This window comes from Arvicanthis niloticus, chromosome 4 (assembly GCF_011762505.2).
Source record: "Arvicanthis niloticus isolate mArvNil1 chromosome 4, mArvNil1.pat.X, whole genome shotgun sequence".
NCBI classification, from domain to species: Eukaryota; Metazoa; Chordata; class Mammalia; order Rodentia; family Muridae; genus Arvicanthis; species Arvicanthis niloticus.
In genome coordinates, this window is record NC_047661.1 from 18,512,919 (window position 1) to 18,533,474 (window position 20,556).

Here is a 20,556-nt window from a genome sequence, read left to right on the forward strand (position 1 = left end):
CCCAGGCTACTATACCCAATAAAACTCTCAATTACCATAGATGGAGAAACCAAGATATTCCATGACAAAACCAAATTTACACAATATCTTTCCACAAACCCAGCATTACAAAGGATAATAGCAGGAAAGCTCCAATACAAGGAGGGAAATTATACCCTAGAAAGTAATCTTCTTCCAACAAATCCAAAAGAAGATAGCCACACAAAGATAATTTCACCTCTAATAACAAAAATAACAGGAAGCAACAATCACTGTTCCTTTATATCTCTTAACATCAATGGACTCAATTCCCCAATTAAAAGACATAGGCTAATTGACTGGATATGTAAACAGGACCCAGCATTTTGCTGCATACAGGAAACCCACCTCAGTGACAAAGACTTTACCTTAGAGTAAAAGGCTGGAAAACAATTTTTCAAGCAAATGGTCCTACGAAACAAGCTGGGGTAGCCATTATAAACTCTTCAACCCGAGAACACAAAGGGAGGGACTCATGGCTCCACCTGTATAAGTAGTTGAGGGTGGTCTTGCCAGGTATCAGTGGAAGTGATACCTTCCACTTGGTGCCTGAAAGTCTGGATTCCCTAGAGTTGGGGAATTTGAGAGCAGGGAGGTGGAATGGGAGGATGGTGGCAGCACACCCTCATAGAAACTCCCAGAATTATATGGGTTAGACATGACAGAGGCAGGCCGCCAGAAGACTAGATTCCAGAATTCAAACAAAAAATTATCTTGATACTAAAATTTGTTTTGAGAATTGTATATTGCAGAATACACAGCCTCAGTGTATCTAATCATCAAGCAAGCTGAGCAGACCAGCTCCAACTTCTGATGTCCTGGAATTCCAGCTGCATGTAGTGAAGACACAGCACCAGAGGCTTAACAATTTACTCTTCCCCCTGACCCTCTTCTAATATCTCAATGCCCATAATCAGCTTGAAGAAGTTAATGAAGAGTCAGTGCCCCTATTCCCTGGGCTTGGGGACTGAGGTGGTTAATATTAGGCTGTCTTTCTAGGGAAAAGTAGTGGTTTTGTTGGAACAGGGAGGATTAGCTAGGATTTATTGCATAGCCATAACCTATTGGTAGAAATAAGTATAATTGTCATTAAGATGAAGTTATAATTTCTTAAATGGTACAAAAATTTGATTTCAAATTTAAGGTTTTCATTGGTATGAGCTTCTTATTAATATAAAAGTGAGATTAACATTGTTACTCTCGTAAGCATTGTGCCTATATAACACATTTAGGAATACAAAGCTTAGACCTAGTCCTTCTTTAACTTTTTTTAACTGATTTGAGATGGTTAACCTGAGAGTTAAGGTCCTATAGCGAATTCATGGCTCTGAGTTTATTGTTAGCGTGCTTTCTATATTTTATTTAGAAATAGCTGAGAGGAGTTAACAGACAACAGTCTAGATTGTTGGTTTTCAAAACATCAGAAGTTCACAGAATTGATAATACAAACACTTCTGCATTAATGTTCATTTTGATTAGAGACCTGCTTGCTCTTGACAGCTTTCTGTCTTGGATTCTAAGGAGAAATTGAGCATCTTTGAAGTTAACTCCAGTTGTGGTGAGACAGCCACTAGGCAAGAATTGCCTCTTTTCATCTACAGACAAATCACTGTCCAGAGAAGGACACACTTGTGGAATAGTTGACTGGTTATATCTGCCAAGACAGAGTAATTAGCCCTTAATAATTCTGCATCACTATGTCTATCAGATGATCCTGGGCCAGAAGGCTGGAGATCGGATGCTCCAACGTTTTGTAGTATAGGGACTGTCCAGGTGTTCAGGGGTCTCTATAAATTGGCTAAGTTTTAGAAGCTATGCTTTGTGCTTCCCATACCTCAGTCATTCTGGATTTCTGGCGGGGTTGAAGACTTATAATCTCATAGCCAATCCCAGCTTATTTTGAGAGAATTATTTTGAGAGAAAAGATTTGAGAGGATGATTTTCAGCTGACATTCATTCTAAAGCCAAGAAAAAAGTCAGGTTCAGAACTAAATCTTTTAGTTAGGAGGGATGACAGAGGTTGTGATTAGTCAACAAAATGATGGACTGGGTATTACGTCTATCTTGTACCTTACTGACACAAATTGGTATAGTTATGCTCTAATTGTATTTTAAGAGAAAAGTTTTATTTTAACAGGAAGGGTGATATGTAGGAGGAGCTAAGGTGGGAGGAGTAAGGAGAGGAAGAATAAGGAGAGGAAGAGGAGAAGGAGAGGAGGAGCTAGGTGAAGAGGGGTGGGGAGGACATGGAGGCAGATGTTCGAGTGTCTCCACCAGTCAAAGATAGTTGATATGTCTAGGTTGGGTAGTAGGTTACACTTCTGATTGTATGGGCATCTTGTTATTGAGCATTACCAAACTTATAAAGCCTTTGATTAACATTAAAAAAATTGTATAAAAGCAAAAAAGAAAAGTGGGAGATGGGATAGGGGTTTTCTAGGGAGGGGAAATGGGGAAAGGAGATGGCATCTGAAATGCAAATAAAATATCCAATAAATAATTTTAACAAAAGAAGTAATGTTAATTGAAAGAAACAATGACCAGCTTCCACCACAGTACGACACCACTCCTGTCCTCAGATCTGTGACATTAGTGTGCTCAATCTTGAAATGCTTCTATATCTTCATTGCCATAGGATTCTACACACAAAAGTACAGTGTGGTCACGTCAACTGAAATAAAATATCATCACTGGTAAATTAAAAAAAAAAAAAAAGAAGAAACCTGTATGTGACACTACTAGAGCAACCAACAATCAGAGACTAGATCACCTATAGACCAAACATGGATGGTCTAAAAATCAATGAATCAATGAAATAATTCCTAATGATATTCTGCTATGCTCATAGACCAGTGACTTATCCAGTCATCATCAAAGAGGCTTTCTCCAGCAGCAGATGGGAATAGAGGCAGAGACCCATAACCAGACATTACATGGAGAATGGAGAGAGAGAGAGAGAGAGAGAGAGAGAGAGAGAGAGAGAGAGAGTATAATACATATGTATACCATATTTATACATACATGCATACATACATACATACATACAGTATGAGTGTGTGCATACTTTGTTTTCTGATGTGAGTTTAAATCAGACTCATTCCAACAAAGTAGCCCAGGTTGGCTTTATATTTGCTATATAGCCAAGGATGGCCTTGCACTTGTAATCCTCTTTTTCCTACCTCCTGGTATGTGTAGTGCTAGGAACAGACCCTAGTAAATATTAGCTGTGTTGGAGTTCTTGCCTCTCAGCTAGCAAGAGACTTCAAACAGACTCCAGGGTGAGGGACTTTTCCATGTCCCAGGAAGAGTTCTCTCTCTCTCTCTCTCTCTCTCTCTCTCTCTCTCTCTCTCTCTCTCTCTCTCTCTCTCTCGTTTTCCGAGACAGGGTTTCTTTGTGTAGCCCTTGCTGTCCTGAAACTCACTCTGTAGACCAAGATGGCCTCAAACTCAGAAATCTACCTGCCTTTTCCTTCCAAGTGCTGGGATTAAAGATGTGCGCCACCACTGCCTGGCTAAGATTTTTCCCTCTTTCTCCTCTGCTTCTCATCTGTCTACACTTCCTCAGCATAGGAATTACAGATACACACTGTTGTGACCTGCTTCTCACATGGTGCTGGGGCTCGAACTCAGGGCCCCATGCTTATGTGGCAAGCACTTTTTCCACGAGTCATCTCAGCAGTCTCTAGGCCTTTTAAAAAATTCTTTCTACATTGTCCAGTGACATTATCCCAGAGTATAATGCAGAAAGCACCACTCACCAATCACACGCAGGCTTTGGAAGCTCCCAGACTGAAGGACTTCCTGAATTAAGCAGTGCACACAGGCAGAACTCATCCTTTTAAAGCTGGTTCATTTTAGCCAAATCACAAGTGTATCATTTCAACTATCTGCATAGAGTTCATGTGGGGCTTAAACACATCTTTCTCTTTCATCTTTGCGATTATTCTTCCAGTACTTCCTAACCCATCAAGTTTTATCATCACGCCATCAGTATCCTTATGGCCTACAGGGCAGGGGTGAAGGCTGCAGTGTCAAAGGGAGCTCAACTGGAGTATGACAACCGAACACAGGCACCCGACTTCCTGAGATAGCCCGGCACCATCTGCCATCTGTGGTCTCTAGAAATTCATTCATTCACACTCAGATTCTGGCCCTGCCCCTTCCATTCCAACTCCTACACCTTTGGCAAGAAATGTCTACACAGCTGGATTAGATTCACAGGATGGTTTTATTTTTTGCCTCATTAGAGTTGAGTTTTCTTCCAGCACTCTGGGGTTTCTTCATATATTAGCCTAGAAATTATTTCAAAAAGGGAAAGAGCATTTGAGAGAGTGTTTTAGGTAAAGGCTGGGAGAGGGGACAGAAATCAAGTTGCTTCTGCAGTACGCAGCAAACATCCACACAAGTATTTCTCCTCTATACCCCAGAGTGTTCATTCTTCATCACTCCCCCTCTGAAACTACAGAAACAAGATCTGCAAACAGCGGTTTTGTTCGTGGCCTGTCACATTTCAGATTACAGAACACTAAGTAACCAGTCAATGGATGTTGTCAGACACTGCACCAGGCCAGGGAGCAAACAAAGCACACAGATGTGATCCTCAAGGAACTTGAGTTTTGGAAGGGATGAGAAACATCTCATAAATACACTATACATATAAATATGTCATTTAGGAAGTGATCATGACTGGTTGTGATACATGTTTGTGCTTTCTCACCCTTTCTATGACAATAGGTAATTTATGGTAACAATTGTCTTGCACTTTGCTTTTCCCTGTTAATATAACCTCATGCTTCTCCTATATTTGTACAGAAATATCTTAATTTTACTATATTTCTTCAATGCTCAGCTGCCAGCCATACTCTCAGTTGTCTCCCATCTCTGATGATACCTATTATTCTCTATTTTTGTCCGTTAGAATTACTGCTATAATAAACAAGCTATTGCACACAATAAATATTTTCCAAGAGGCATAGTTAGCTCACTATTTTTAAACTTAGGGAAATAATCTTGATTTTTTTTTAGTAAAACAAACAAACAAACAAACAAACTGTATAAAACCCAACCTTCAAACAAGAATGGTCAATTACTGTGTTAACATTTCAACATTTCAATTATTTGATTATTCTAATACTGTGGTTAAATCTCTTATAACTCATATAATGAATTATAGCACAACATGTAGATAGGTAGGATTATTAAAAGAAAACGTCGCCAACAGGATGGTTTTGAGGGATTATGTTGAATGTTGTCTTCTCTCTTGGTCCATTATTTTGTACTTCAACTAAAGACATTAATTAGAAAATAAAATAAAATAAATAAATAAATTGTGGTCACATCTTTTCTGCTATCTCTCTGTCATAGCACGTGGCTCAGGAGTACTTGATTCCTTTTCTGTTTTTTTTTTTTTTTCTGTCCATCTGCAGGTGTTGAACTGCAGGTGTTTATATGCAGGTGTTTATATGCAGGTGTTGATCTGCAGGTGTTGATTTGCAGGTGTTCATCTGTAGGTGTTCACTCCTAGGCTGCTTCAATATCTTCGGTAACAATTTTATCTACTTTGATAGTAATTCAGTAAAGTCAAACTAGAAGTACTTGCAGGAGCCTGGGGTTTCCTGTACTTAACATATTCCCATGTTTCCAAAACCTACTGTATCACAAAGAGATACTCAATAATATTTGCTTAATTAAATTAAAAGTACAACAAGAAGAGCCATTCACAAAGGTTTTAGACTGTGCTAGAAGCACCTACACCATTCTCTCTGTGTGTGGTGTGTTGTATGTTGCTGGCAGTGTATGCACATTGATGTCTATGTGGAGGCCAGGGCAGGATCTGGGTGTCTGCCTTCCTCTATCACCCTGTGCCTTAATGCTTTAAGACAAGGTTTCTTGTGAACTGTCTCACTGATTCATATAGGCTGGGAATCCATATCTAGTTCCTGGCTCCTGTTTCTGACTTCCAATGCTGGGATTACAGCTATGTGCAGACATGAATGGCTTTTTATATGCTTGGCATTCAAGCTCGTCTTCTTTATGCTTACACAAGTGCCCTTACACACTAAGCCATCTCTCTAGTCCCACCGTTCCCTTTCTGACCATCTGTCTGAAACTTCTTGGTTTAGGAAGGGGAAGGTCTATCTACAAAAGCTGAGAGTAGGGAATGGCTGGGACCAGGGCCCACAGCCAGCGACACACAACCCACGCTGGGACATTGAGGAGCTGTCCTTCAAAGATGTTAAGATGAATCAGACAAGAGAAAGACCTGGCATTTAAATGAGTGCATTTGAGCCACAGACTCAATTCTCCAGCAGGCTCTAGATAGAATTTAGAGCACTTTTCTTCACTCGCAAATATCCTGTGGACGTTTTGGTACTCAGTGATTTTCCACAGAGTCCACCTGTCCCTTTTGATGCAACAGAACCAAACTGAAGACAAAGGGCTAAAGCAGCTTATGCTCATTCTGTCTTATCATGTGGAGAAAACAGCCACACCAGAGCATAAAACCCAGTTTCCATCTAGGTAGGTAAAGGCAAAGCCACTCAGGTAAAATAACCCAGCTGACTCCAAGGCTCCTGATTCCGTTCCTTCCACAGAATCTTACAGATGAGCCCAGCCAGCGGTTGTCCATGCCATCAGTGTGTCAACAAGACGCCAACTGTGAGGACTGCCCTCTTGTCTAAGTCTGTTACGTTCCCATGCAATGCGGAAGCAGGCTACACCAACAGGGCTCATGCCGAGATGGCTGTAACCCACTTATCCCAGTAAGCCTTCATAATCTTTTAATGGAGAAGGGTAATGTCAAGGATTACTTGAAACAAGGGATAATCCTAAATGACATGATTAGAAACCATGATTTTTTTTTCTTTCCTTTCTTTCTTTTTTCTTTTTTTTTTTGAATAGCTTAGCTTTCCAAATCTTAAAATCTCACTGGCAGCAGGGGGCAGCAGATGAAAGTCAGTCCTGGGCCAGTTTCGAGGATAGAACATTCCAGATGGAAAGCTCCTTAATGTGAAATTTGAAAAAGCCGAGCACTGATTTTGATTCTTCCCCGTGTGTCTGCTTTAGAAAAGAAGGCCGCTGAAGGCACAACAGATTCTGCATTCACATGGGTCATACTCTACACATTTTATAGTCAATTAAGTTGTGTCTGCTGAAATTGCCATCAAGACTTTAAAGTTAAGACTCTCATGGTGTTACATCTCACAGTATAGAGTATATTTTAGATACAGGACACCCTTCTTTAACATACACAAATGGCAGACATGTGCTTGGCCAGAAACAGCCACTGGTTTGAGGAAATGGTGATGCTCATGCACGGATATTAGGACCAGGTTCTGTTTAAGGTCCTGTCCCTGCTTTCCCTGCCTCTCACAACTGAGCCTGAAGATGACCCTGAGCCTGTGTGACATCTGATCCCAAGCTGACTGTCATCTCCACCTGTCCCTCCTTCCTCTTCATTCTATCCTGGTACCCTGTACAGAACCTACCCATCTTCACTGCTCTTCATGTGAGTAAACCTCCCCCAGGGGTTAAAATCTGGGGGTGAAGCTGTCATCTTCTTCAGGAGTCCCCATTTTGAAAGCAAAGTTTTGTGCTCCATATGTTCAGCTCAGGGAGTCCATCTGGTTCTCAAATCGAGGTCCCAGGAAAGAGAACACTGGCTTTTTAGGGGACCTTTGTGGAACTGCTAGTTGACAGCTGAATCTGATGTTATGGATGAGCCTAGGCCACCAGAGACTTTAAATGTTTGGGTGATTTTTGAGCTCACTTAAGACCAAGGATTTTTGAAGCACTAGGTCATATATAGTGCATTCTACAATCTTTGCTGTGTGATACAGCTACCTGTGCAAGCTTCTTTGTCACAGCAATTTCTAACTTCCACCTTGCACCTTCAAGTTCAGCACAACCCCGGCCCTGTAGTATGGCTCTTCTTACACACAGGATAACTTCCTGGTTGCCAGTGCTATCCTCATGGAATGCCACTATCATGCACCTGGCTCTGGGATGCCAGCCTCTGTCCACCTATTGCAACCCTGGGGCTGTACCAGTGTCAAGTGTGCTGCAGTTTGTGGTGACCGGTGACTTGGATGCCAGCTTCCTGCTGACTCTCAGTGTCCAGGGCCTTTTCTGCCTTATGTGTTCTTCAGTTTATTTTTGGGTAAATAAGTTATATTATACTTGTTCAAACTTTTGAAAGTCTCATCTGTGTTATAAAATGGGGAGAGAGGAAATGTCATGTTGCACGGATGAGAATTTTGAAGAAGAAACAGTATTTCTTGAAATCTCTGTAGATCTCCCACCTTCTTGCTGCTTGGTACCCTCCTCCAGCAAGGGAGCTCTGTCTTGACTTTAGTTCTAGGGACAGTCTTTAATAATACTTGAGAAAGGAATGGGTGGAAAAACATGTGCAGAGAGACATAAAGGTTACTTTTCTTTAGCTTGTCTAGATTGTAAAATGTCCCAAAATGTGACCAAGATGTAAGTTAATATGTATGTGTCCATAAGAGGTGACAAGGCCACTGTCATTTGGACAGGATTTCAGGCATCTCAGAGAATATTTGCTCAACACGTTTTACTTTTCTCTAATCTTTTTCACTTAAATTTTTGCGTCTATGAGCTGTGCCCATGAATGAATAACACCCCTTGGGGAGCTGGTGTACATTCCCATGTGAGTGCTAGTCAGGGCAGGCATGCCCCTGGGTGCTCACTCCATTTCCGTTTTGTTTGAGCAGGTGGGGGGGAGGCTCTTGCTCACTGCCACGGACAGGACATCAGGACGGGTGGCTTCCAAGCTTCTGAGGACTCTCCTGTCCCTGGCTTCCATCGCATCCTAGAAGAGCTGGGATTGTGAATGCCTATGCCACCACATCTGCTCTTTACTCTGGAGATTTGAACACAGGTCCGCAAATAAGCACGGCAAGTGCTTTTCCCACTAGGCCATTTCTCCAGCTCTCCTTTAATGTTCTGGAGGTGGAAACTGAGGCCTGTAAATGTATCGTCAATAATAAAGGTCATTGAGTTGATTGGTGGTTGATCTAGAGTAGACAGCTCATATTTCCTAACTTTCAATATTTTCAGTGTGTGTGTGTGCATGCACACGCACGTGTGTGTGTGTGTGTGTGTGTGTGTGTGTGTGTGTGTGTGGTCTCCTTCCACCTCTCCAGCAATGAGATCACAGTCACATGCTATTGCACTGCCATTGTTATGTGACATCTGAGGATTGAACTCTGATCCTCCAGCTGGCAAGGCAAACACTTTACAGACGAAGTCACCTTCCAGTCCTGATGATCAGCTTTAGAAATAAGATTATATTTCCAGAGAACAAACTGGAAAGGAATGATGTTTCCCTAATTATAATGTTTTTGATAACATTCATAAGCATAGACTTTTAAAAACTTAATCCTGCCAGTGTGTCATGTCAGATACTTACTTGCGAAAGAGCACTTGAAATCTATTCTCGGCCACTTGAAGAGCACAATGCACTGCTAGTGACTATGGTCACTAAGGTGCACGATAGCTCTCTTGAGCCAATGCCTTTATCTAGGTGAAGTTTGGCAACTTGTGGCTAATATTTTCCACTCTCTGTAGGTCTTTCTAAGCATAATTCTGTTGTGTTACATTAGACCAAATCCTTTTTGAGACAGGGTTTCATCATGGAGTCCTGGCAGGCCTGGAACTTGCTAGTTAGATCTGGCATTGCCTCACAGGTGCTTGGATTAAAGATTTTTGCTACCACACCTGCTAAGACTGAGTTTTAAAGGCTTCACACATAAGTGACATCACGAGACGTTGGTTTTTGTGTGCACGGTATATACTGTTTCCTGGTGGCAGACATTTATTACGTACAGTGTGTTGTTTCTAAGGCAACAGTGATGCAGGCCATGAGTATTCTTTCTGTCAGCACCCAGAGTCTGTTGTTCCAGGATATCTAATGTCACTCACAGAAATGACTGTGATCCCCTCCTATGTGACCTTTGTGCACATGCGCTGTCAGCCATCCCGTATCTGATGCTGCTGATGCTGGCTCTTCAGAAAGCTTGCCCCAGATTAAGTGACTAGAGGGTCAGGCAGCCGGGCACAATTCTCCTTTTATTGAGAACTCTAATTTCAATGCCAGTGAAAAATCTGTTACTAAAAAAGTTAGCGCTTCAAATGAGGTTTTAGCTGAAAGTGGAACCTACACTGATGTTTGAAACTAGAAACATCAGTAAAACAAGCAATAAATAAATTAATTAATTGTGGCTGGGTTTCATGTACTCAGGTTGCCTTGAAATTGACCTTTAATGTCTGACCCTCCTGCCTCCCTCCCTGAGTGCTGGAATTACAGACATGTATGCATGTCTGTAAACACCACACTGTGTTGGTGTAGTGCTGGCAACGGAACCCAAGAAAGGAAAGCACTGTAACAATTGAACCAAATCCCCATGCTCACAATTCTGTCTAATTTTGTTGGAGATCAGCACTATTCCCTCATGTGTTCCCGATGTATCAAGAAAGCAAGGAGCTCCCTGGCATCAGACGAGAGGGAAGTGGTAGAGAGTTAGCGACTCTTTACTGATGAAAGTGCTTCTGCTTTTTATTGAGCCCCAGAGTCCCCTGGGCAGCCACATCCCAAAGATTCTGACTGAGCAGGACTTTGGTGAATCTCTTGTTTTGCTGCTAGATGGTGCTGATCTACTTACTGTTTGGGAAGCCACCTTCAGTGACCTTGCAGTCTGCTTCTACCTTCTAACATCTGAGCACTGGAATTGTACCTCACCCCGACATGCTGATGGAAGAAGAGCTTGTCTCTATCTGGGAAAATTGTCCGAGTACACAGAAGGACCCAATGGGGCCTAAAAGACAAAAGGGCTATCCTCCTGGAGTCAGCCAGATGAAGCTGCTCAATCTGGCCTGGCTCTCAAGGAGCACAACAGAAAACACAACCAGTTTGCTTTCAAAGGCAGATTGCATCATCTCTAGATTGAGCTGGGCACACACACACACACACACACACACACACACACACACACACACACAGACACAGACACACACACACACACCACATGCACACAGACATGGAGGCATACACATAACTGTGACTTTTCAGGATGTTCTGCATGGATTTGCTGTAGGCACAGTTTGCATTGTTATATAGTACCTTCCTTCATTTCTTTCTTTCTTTCTTTCTTTCTTTCTTTCTTTCTTTCTTTCTTTCTTCCTTCCTTCCTTCCTTCCTTTCTTTTCTTTTTTTTTTATTCGTTTTTTTCCAGACAGGGTTTCTCTGTGTAGTCCTGGCTGTCCTGGAATTCACTCTGTAGACCAGGCTGGCCTCAAACTCAGAAATCTGCCTGCTTCTGCCTCCCAAGTGCTGGGATTAAATATAGTACATTTCTGTACAAACATATCTTCAAGATGCACACACACACACAGAAGTAAGAGAGGGAGGGGAGAAGGGAGGGCCTGGATGAAAGGAGGAAGGGAGAGAAGGAAAGAGTGGGGTAAGGTACTGGAAAGGCTCCCTAAGCATAACCAAGGGTTAAGCCAATATCTGCTGTGAAAAGAAACAGTAGAAAGAACTGGCATCCGGGAGGCCTGTGTTCTGCACTCTGAAGAGTAAAGACTCTTCCCCATACTGTCTCAATCAATTCTAATACAAATGACACTATAAAAATGGGCCTTATCAGTTTTGTTTAGTGGATGAGGCTTCTCTGTAGTAAATATAAAATTATCGAATGGAGGAAGTCTTGGAGTTTGTATTTAGCTATGCCTTCTTCAAAGTTTATATTCTCCCACTGATGCACCATAAAATCTCAAGCAAACAGCATTGCTATAGCACACACAAAGACAAAGTATTTAACCAGAAAGCATTATCAATCTACCCTCCACCACAATACTGCTATGATTTTGTGGGGTTTTTTCTGAGTACACAAAAAGCTCAATGCTAATACGGTGATTATCCATCAGCCACCGCCTCTGAAATTGATTGCCCTCTACAGTAGCAATTGATTAAATAAATGCACTATTTGCTAACATGGTTTATTTTTCTTCTACCAGTGAAATCTCATAAATTGGAGTCACCGTGTTTGTGTGCCTTTCCATTACAAATGGTCAAATGTCAATTTGAAAGCCTTTTGGGTAGCAGAGGGCAAAGTTTTGGCGTAAGCAACTGGCCATGAATTAGCCCCAAGAACATAAGCAAGCTTACAAAAGTTTCTGGGATTATGTTATATGAAATGGGGGTGCTGAGGGCACGACTGAGGTGAGAAGCTTCATCCCAGCCCTAATTTGTAATGTAAAATGTATGACTGTGTTTGAGTTTATATTAATGTGAAAGGGGGCAATGTTTAACAGTATGTAAAAAAGGATCTAAGTGTGTGTGTGTGTATTTGTGTGTGTGTGTGTGTGTGTGTATGTGTGTGTGTGTGTATGCAGCTATGTATAGATACAGACAGGTTCAAATAAAGAAAGTCATGTATATGCAGAAAAAAGGTTGCAGCAAATATACAACAGTCCAGTAGACTTGACCACATTTAGGATGTCTTACAAAGTCATTCCTGCTTTTTAAAAAATGTTGCATGGATAACTTGTTACTTATTTTCTGTCATGATAACACTTTAATAACAGGAAGTATGCATACTAAAAATAACCCACTGATCCTTTTGCTACCTATCAACATTTGTAGAAGTAAAATTTATTTTGTAGCTGGTATGGTAATCCACTTTCTACTCTGTGATTCCCTGAGGAAGAAAGGTAAAAAGAGGAGGAAGAAGAAGAGGAGGAGGAAGGAAGGAAGGAAGGAAGGAAGGAAGGAAGGAAGAAAGGAAGGAAGGAAGGAAAAGACATGAGTGTTGCTGTTGGGAGTTGGGCCACACATTCTTTATTCCTGGTACTTTTTCCTGTTACTACTATCAAGAGTTCTGAAATCAGGCTGCCATATTTGCAAAATGTTTCCCGATTTCGTATTTCTTTTGGTGTGTGTTTGTGTTTGTGTGTGTGTGTGTGTGTGTGTGTGTGTGTGTGTGTGTGCAGCTCTCTGTGGAGGCCAGAAGAGGGCCCTGACTTGCTGGAGCTAAAGTTGCAGGAAGCTGTGAGCTTCCCTGTGTGGGTCCTGGGAATCAAACTCAGGTTCCTGTGAGAGCTACACTGCTGAGCCACGTCTCCAGTCCTACCTTGCTATCTCTTAATATGAAAGATGCTAATGCTCCTTGGATGGGATCTGCCTACACAATGCATTCAGCATAGAGAAGAGGAGGGTGAGGAAGACATTTTTGTCTTTGTAAAAGGGAACCTACCCTTAATAAGAAAAATAAATTAGTCCCTAGCATTTAGGTAATGCTGTTATTTTACTGAATTAAAAGCTTTTGGTTTTTAATTTAAGCTTTGGATCTAATGGCCCCCTCTTCTTTAAATAATCAAATTATTCCCTTTTAGTGTTTAAAAAGATCTTTGATAAGTTATTTCTCCGCCAGTGAAATGAGCCAATTCAAGCCAGATTAGATTTTATTAAATGCAGGTTTATTGGGAAGCTATTCTCAGGCAGACAAGTTTACATGCCCCAAGGACTGAGGCCATGGGAAGGAAGAGAGAGGAGAGAGGGAAGAGATAGAAAGAGCTTGTGCATCTGCTCCTCCACCTCCACCTGTGCATCTGTACCCCCACCTGTGCATCTGCACCACCCCCGTGCATCTGCTCCTTCACCCCTCCCCAACTTGTGCATTTGCTCCTCCACCACCCCACCACCTGTGCACCTGCATGCACCTCTACCATCCCAAAATCAGATTCCAATTTTGTCAGGTGTCCTGGTTATTCCTAATTTGAAGGCACAAGAGTCTGGATGTCATTTAACCTGGTAATCCCTCACAGCCAGCATTTACAAAGGATCTTCAAAACATGCCATGAGTCTGGAGACTTAACAAGTGCCCCCTTACACAGGTAGATCAGCCCAATAACTACAAATTCCCAAACCATCCCTTAACACTTGGTAGGCAAGAAAGATACAATTTGTCACAAAACTATCTGCATTGAATGGCGTTGGCATGATCAAATCAAGAATATAACTTACAAAATAGTTTCCTATGGGGGAACTATAACAAAGAAACAAATGAAGACAGGTGAATATTTCCACTACTACTTCAAGAAGGGAATTATTCTTTCAGAGGGTTTCAGTTTGCAAGGGAAGCTAAGCTCCCAAGGAATGAGGCACACCTTGGAGGGCTGGTCAATTATGTGTAGGAGCAACATGACCACCTACATCTTAGGAACTGACTTGAGACTTCTCCAGTGTATAAATATTGTCATATCTAGAGTGGCTACTTTCAATATGACCTGGGCTTGTCTTCCTTAAGTCCTGAGGCTTCAGTCTTACTGTCTTTTGCTGTTCACAGTACAGTCACCTGTTTCAACGTTAGAGGCTGCATTCTGAAGCAGCAACTGTTAGAAGTATTTTATTCGCTCTTTTTAAAAATTGTTTGAGAATTTCATAATGTGCTTTGACCAACTTCTTTGTGCCTCTTCTCCATCATGACCCATGGGAGGACTCTCCCTGCAGTTTCTCATTCTCTGTACCTTGACGAGTGTAGGCCTCTGTGTTCATCACTAACCACCTTCTCAAAAAGAAGCTTCTCCAGCGAAGTTTGGGGGATGTACTCATCTGTAAATGATAAGTGTCTTCTTCATGGCACTATAAATCCAGAGCCCTGATAGGTCAAAGCATCAAGGACAGGGAGAAGTCAGTTTTGTGCTGCCGAATCGAACCCCTTTTGACCTGGTACATTTCTGTTCCTTTGGTAAGTTCCATGCCCAGAGGAAGTAATACTATCTGGCTTCCCACAAGCATAACCTTCTTATCATGGGGGTTCAAGTTCCAGGATGAGAATTTTTGACTGATGAGGTATTTTATTTTATTTTATTTTTTAGAAAGAAGATGTTTGTAGAAGAAACCAAGAGTGCACAGCCCTGGAATACAGGATTAAAGCTTCTTTTAGATAATGCTGGCAAAAGATTAATATACCTGAGTGGTACTCACCAAGCCAGAAATACCTATGTCTTCTAAGAACTTGCCTAGACTGTAGATGCCCTAACTGGTCAGAAATACAGAAGCTGGTGTAACCAGTGACTAAGATCAGTGTCTTGAGCTAGAGCAACAGCAAGATACTCAGAGAAGCAGCAAAAGGTAGGATGCCTGAAGGAAGTGAAGCTGTGGCTTTGAGTTCTGATGTGGGCATCTCTCTGTGTGAACCTCAGATGCACAGAAAGTTAGGATTGGGGAAGACCCTCAACTTCAGTGTTCACTCATTTATGCAGAAACACAAAGGTCAAAAGAATTAGGAATTGACAATCCTCCATTACTTGCAGCCCAGAATCTCAGCTCACATGCTCACCAGCCATGGGGAGGTGACAGGTGCACCATAAGTCACCCCTGGCCCATGCTGAGTGACCCGACACATCTGGGTAGCCAGGAAGAGCATGACATCTTGTGGCCTATGCTTCCTGAACTGACTTAGTAAGCACTGATTTACAGAAGAACAAGCTCATGTATTTTTGTTGTTGTTATTTACTGTCCTATGAGGACAGATGTAAAATAAAATGAAGTTGCCAAACAACACTCCATGAGCACAAGCCAGAAGCACTCAGCCTGGGGCCCCACAGCATCCTGCAAGGTGCAGGACAGAAGTTGTTTCCATGGGGATTTCTGAGGAAAGAAAGGCATACTCATTGTTCATTGAGTACCAGTTCGTGCAGGGGGGCTGGTTTTATTTCTCTGGGACTGTGTGGAGCAGGAACAGTTATACACAAAGGTTTTGGATTTGGTAAACAAGGCAGTTTGCTGGACAGTGAGCATGGGTGAGGTTGAGATGGGCAAGAGCAGAACATGGGAGGGAAGGCAGATTTGAGCAGTTTATATAAGTGGGTGACTTTCTGTGTGAGGACCAAGACATAGGGTCCCTAAGTCACAACCGTCAGCAGCTTCATTATCATCAATGGCATATTTGGAGCTATAACGCCTGGTTGCTGTTTCTATGAAATGATACTGCACATGGGTTGGAGCATACGGGCTTCTGGTTAGACACTAGACACAGAATACTCTCGGTGGTATCCAATTCCACGTATGCGAATAGAAGCCTGTGCTCCACTTTCATTCTTCATATTTAGAGCAAGCTAGAACTCCTGGAGAGCTGTGAGGGTTCAGTCTTCGGAGACTGAATGTAGAGGTGTTTCCTCCTCATTAAGGGAAGATTAAAGCACCTGAACATTGTGCAGGTCATGATTCTGGCCCTAAATATGGCCTCCTGCATCCAAAAGGAAATATGCTTTCTGATAGCATACACACAGGTTTTCTACTTCCAGAAAGCAAAAGGCAAGTGCATTCAGCAACATGATAGACTGGATGCAGGGAAGAGGGCCAGCACATTAAAAAAGATTGGCATATCCTGATAGTGGCCAACAGAGAAGATGAAGAAAATTGCAAAATGACATGTGATAAAATTATGAAAAGGGTGGGGCACAGAGTTACGACATTTGTTACTGCATGCCAACTATCATGATAAATATTTATGTGTTTACTTAATGTAAATATGCAGAATATATGTCCCCCTGTACATGTAGCTATGGTACATGACTATGCAGTGGTATTAAACACAGTCACTCACTGTGTGAGCCTCGTTGTAGTTCAATGGCTATCACTATTTCACCTTCCCACAATGGAATGCTGTACCCCTTAAACAAGATCTTCCCATTGCCACCAATTAAAGCTCCAAATTCTCTATGAGTTTGATGGCCTTGAACATCTCCTGTGATGGGAGCCATGCAATACTGATGCTCTTTCATCTGGTTTATTTCAACACAATGTGTGGTGAGCCCCCAACACACACAACTTCAAAAAATGCTCATAACTTTCCCATATCGGTACCATTTTTCTCATTTAAAATTATTTTTTCATAATTTAAATCATGAATATATTTACATCATTTCTCCTTTTTTCCCATGTTCCCCTACTCCCTCTAGAATTTATAACCTCTTTTATAATTATTGCTTTATCCCTTCTCCTCTTCTTCCTCCCTCCTTCTTTCTCTCTCTCTTTCTTTCTCTTTCTCTCTTTCTCTCTTTCTCTCTTTCTCTCTTTCTCTCTCTCTTTCTTTCTCTTTCTTTCTTTCTTTCTTTCTTTCTTTCTTTCTTTCTTTCTTTCTTTCTTTCTTTCTTTCTTTCTTCCTATCAGGCAGTGGCTATTAGCCAGACCCACAAGTTGTCAAAATGCAGAGAGTAATTGATCACAGGGTGTCCAACTCCATCTTGTACACCTATAACTTCTCCACCTAAGGGCCAGGGAACAGTGAGGAGAAGGAGGCCAAAAGATGCTAAGGTCAGGGGATCAGGACACCTACTGATGGATAGTCCATTCTAGATATGAAAGAGAAGTCACACCCATGAAACCCCATGTCTCTTATTCTACTGAAGTAAGTAAAAGCTTGAGAAGTTGTTTATGTGAAAGTCACCACTAGAAAGTAGGCCGAGATGTGAACTCATCCATAACTTGTTAAGCATAGGTTTCCAACCGTAACAATAATTATTGTGGTAGGGGACAGTGAGGCTCCTTTTCCTCCTCTTCCTCTTCCTCTTCCTCTTCCTCTTCCTCTTCCTCTTCCTCTTCCTCAGCAGGACAAGGAAAGTCTGAACTCCAGGCCTACTCTCTTCTTCCTCACAAAGATTTATGCCATTGCTATCTCAACTCCTACTTGCGTATAGAACCTTCCAGAAAGTGGCCACCCAACTGAAAATAGTCATAACAGCCATTTCTACATCCTCAAACAAGCAGGGCCTCCTTTTCAGGGACAGATTCTTTCTATGGCTGAATTTCCATATGTTTCCCATTGTTTTAAGCTCTGTGTACGTTTAGGCTGAGTTTTGCCATTCCTAACCCAGTGCCTCTGAAGAGGGAAGCCATGCAACTGCAATGAGAACCTACAAGAGGGAAGCCTGAGCAACGACCTCCAAGTAGCATTTGCAAAGGTGTCTGGGAAGAGACCAAACCTCTGTCTACTCCATCTTTGTACTTGTTCAAACCCCCAGCACCTGGGCAGGGGTCCTGCTCTGAATGACAGAGCCTCATCTTTCCAATCTTTGGGGATCTCACCTGCTTCACAGGTTGACTTCAGAGTCTTTCTCTACTTAGGCACATGAGACAAAGGACTCAGGGCACACTTATGAGAGGACAGTGACAGAGCAGAAGGTCTCCTTATTCCCATACTCTTGTTTAGCCCATGAAGTCAGTTGACCTTTTGTGGGAATGAGGACACGGTATGCAGTGTGTACAGTGACATGAGTTAGAACCCCTCAAAGAGTTAGCTTTCAGTTGATGCTTCCTCTGTATTCCTGACTATTAGTGTTAATTACAGCTGATTTGATTTAAAAAAAAAAAAACAGAATAATGAGGTACAAAGAGACATGGTTCCTGATTCTGCTACCTGTGAGCTGTGTGCTCTTCAGCAATTCCTGACTATGCTCTGAATCTCAATCTCCCCTTCTGGACAATATTTATAGTGATAAATAATGACTGACCTCTAGAGTGATTATGTGGCAGTCAATCAGTGTCTTACACCAAACCCTCTTGATACCACATGAGAACTGATTACTTTTTACTGGCCTTTCAGAACTGTGCTTGGTCTTCTACTTACAGAACATGCATGTTGTTCTAGGCTTTAAGTGAAAGCACTAGGTTAGCATAGTCATCAGTGGTTGACCCAGGTGAGCTCTCCTAGAGTGCCCAACTATCACTGTGGGGTTGGGAAAACAAATAATGTTTTCAGGACAGAGATAGCTAAGAAAACATTCAGTGGTGGCGCACGCCTTTAATCCCAGCACTTGGGGGGCAGAGGCAGGCGGATTTCTGAGTTCGAGGCCAGCCTGGTCTACAGAGTGAGCTCCAGGACAGCCAGGACTACACAGAGAAACCCTGTTTCAAAAAACCAAAAAAAAAAAAAAAAAAAAAAAACCCCAAAACATTCATAACTTGCATTAATCGTCAAACTGTTCACATGTTACATGATGAATCACATTGACATTTCCATTTTCTAAAATGAAATTATCTAATGAGTTGGATGCATTTATGAAGATAAAAACTGGCTTCTAATTCATTTATCCAGAGTATTAAATTTTATAATAATTAGTCTGCAATATATTATTGTGAGGAGAAAGGAATTAGTTCAATTAGTTCGATGTCTTGCTATAGTATTTAGATGTGGAAACCGAGTTTCTGCTCATTGGGTACTAATACTCTGGGAAGCTGGATGTGATCTGGATTCTGTAAGCAAGCTTACCTACCACATGGTGGAGAATCACAATGAGATGAACAAGGAGGTGATGCTAAGCCCATGACATCTATGCCCACTGCTGTCATTATGTATGAGAAAGAAAGCAAGGCTGGGCTTTTTAGTTGGGCAGACAAAAAGCACGTCATGATTCTCAGCACATTTATTTCTACCAACACTGCATCATCTCCCTTTCCCTTTGTGTCAACAACATAGGTTCCCCTGGCAAAGCCTAGGTAATCTTTCTTTAAAGAGGACCAGAAAAAGCTTTCTGATAAAACTGGCTATTTCAAATGTTTAGGTCAAAAGACATTTACTTTCAACAGGACTATATCAACAAACTTGCCAGGAGAAATATCCAGCCAAAGAAAATGTCATCATCACAGACATCCATGGACTCATTCTGGGTAAGGTGCAGTCTGAGCCACTGTGCATGATGCAAGGTAGAGGTAGGGACTGCAATGTCCATGTGCTTTTAGCAAACATGCTGCCGAGGTGAGCACAGTGTGCTTTTGTCAAGAGCCACTCCAAACTGTAAAGGCCAGCAAGAGTATATGAGAAATTTTAGAACTGCATCAATAGGCATTTCCATTGGAAAAACAGTTACACTCTCACATGATCGGAGTTGGCTGTCCTAAGAGATTTGCCACATTTGGGAAGGATGAATTCAGTCCTGTCCAGGAGAGAAAAAATTGTTCAAGAATAATCATGAGGCCCTCTGGCCCTCACTGTAGAGGCCCAGGTACTCAGGAATCAATAAACACCATTAAAGAAATATTCTGGAGGTTAGGTGGTTTCAAGTCCTCAGTCAAAGGACAGAATTGCAGAATGGATTAAAAACCAGGATACATCTATTTGTCACATCCAAGAAATGGACCTTGCCATCTATGACAGATGCTACTCAGGGTAAACAGATGAAAACACGTATTCAAAGCACATGGACCTGGAAACATGCAGGTGCTACTGTTCAAATATGTGATAACACAAAGAAACCTCCCCCTTGCTAGAAGAGATAAAGTTCACATCATACTAAGAGAATATCAGGAGGACATTATAATTCTAAGCATATACACATGAATATGGTAACACCCAATTTCTAAAAACAGACATCCCTACAATGTAAAATCACAGATTCATCTCAACACAGTATTAATGAGTAACTTCAATTCTCCAATTTCACCAATGGGTCATCTCAGCAAATCAGAGAACCATCTGAGTTGAATAATATCACAGACCAAATGGACCTAACAGA

General features: G+C 41.8%; 1 protein-coding gene across 23 annotated transcripts in view; it reads right to left on the reverse strand.

The window, feature by feature from the left end:
• Pex5l (peroxisomal biogenesis factor 5 like) overlaps nucleotides 1–20,556 on the reverse strand; it is a 216,885-nt gene that overhangs the window by 108,046 nt on the left and 88,283 nt on the right. For 4 of the 23 annotated variants that reach the window (XM_076932275.1, XM_076932276.1, XM_076932273.1 and 1 more), the window contains one exon: nucleotides 14,566–14,696. The exons of the other annotated variants lie outside the window; for them this stretch is intronic. The gene's annotated coding sequence lies outside the window, so the exon portion shown is untranslated. The remainder of the gene's footprint in view (nucleotides 1–14,565; nucleotides 14,697–20,556) is intronic. 23 annotated transcript variants of the gene reach the window in all.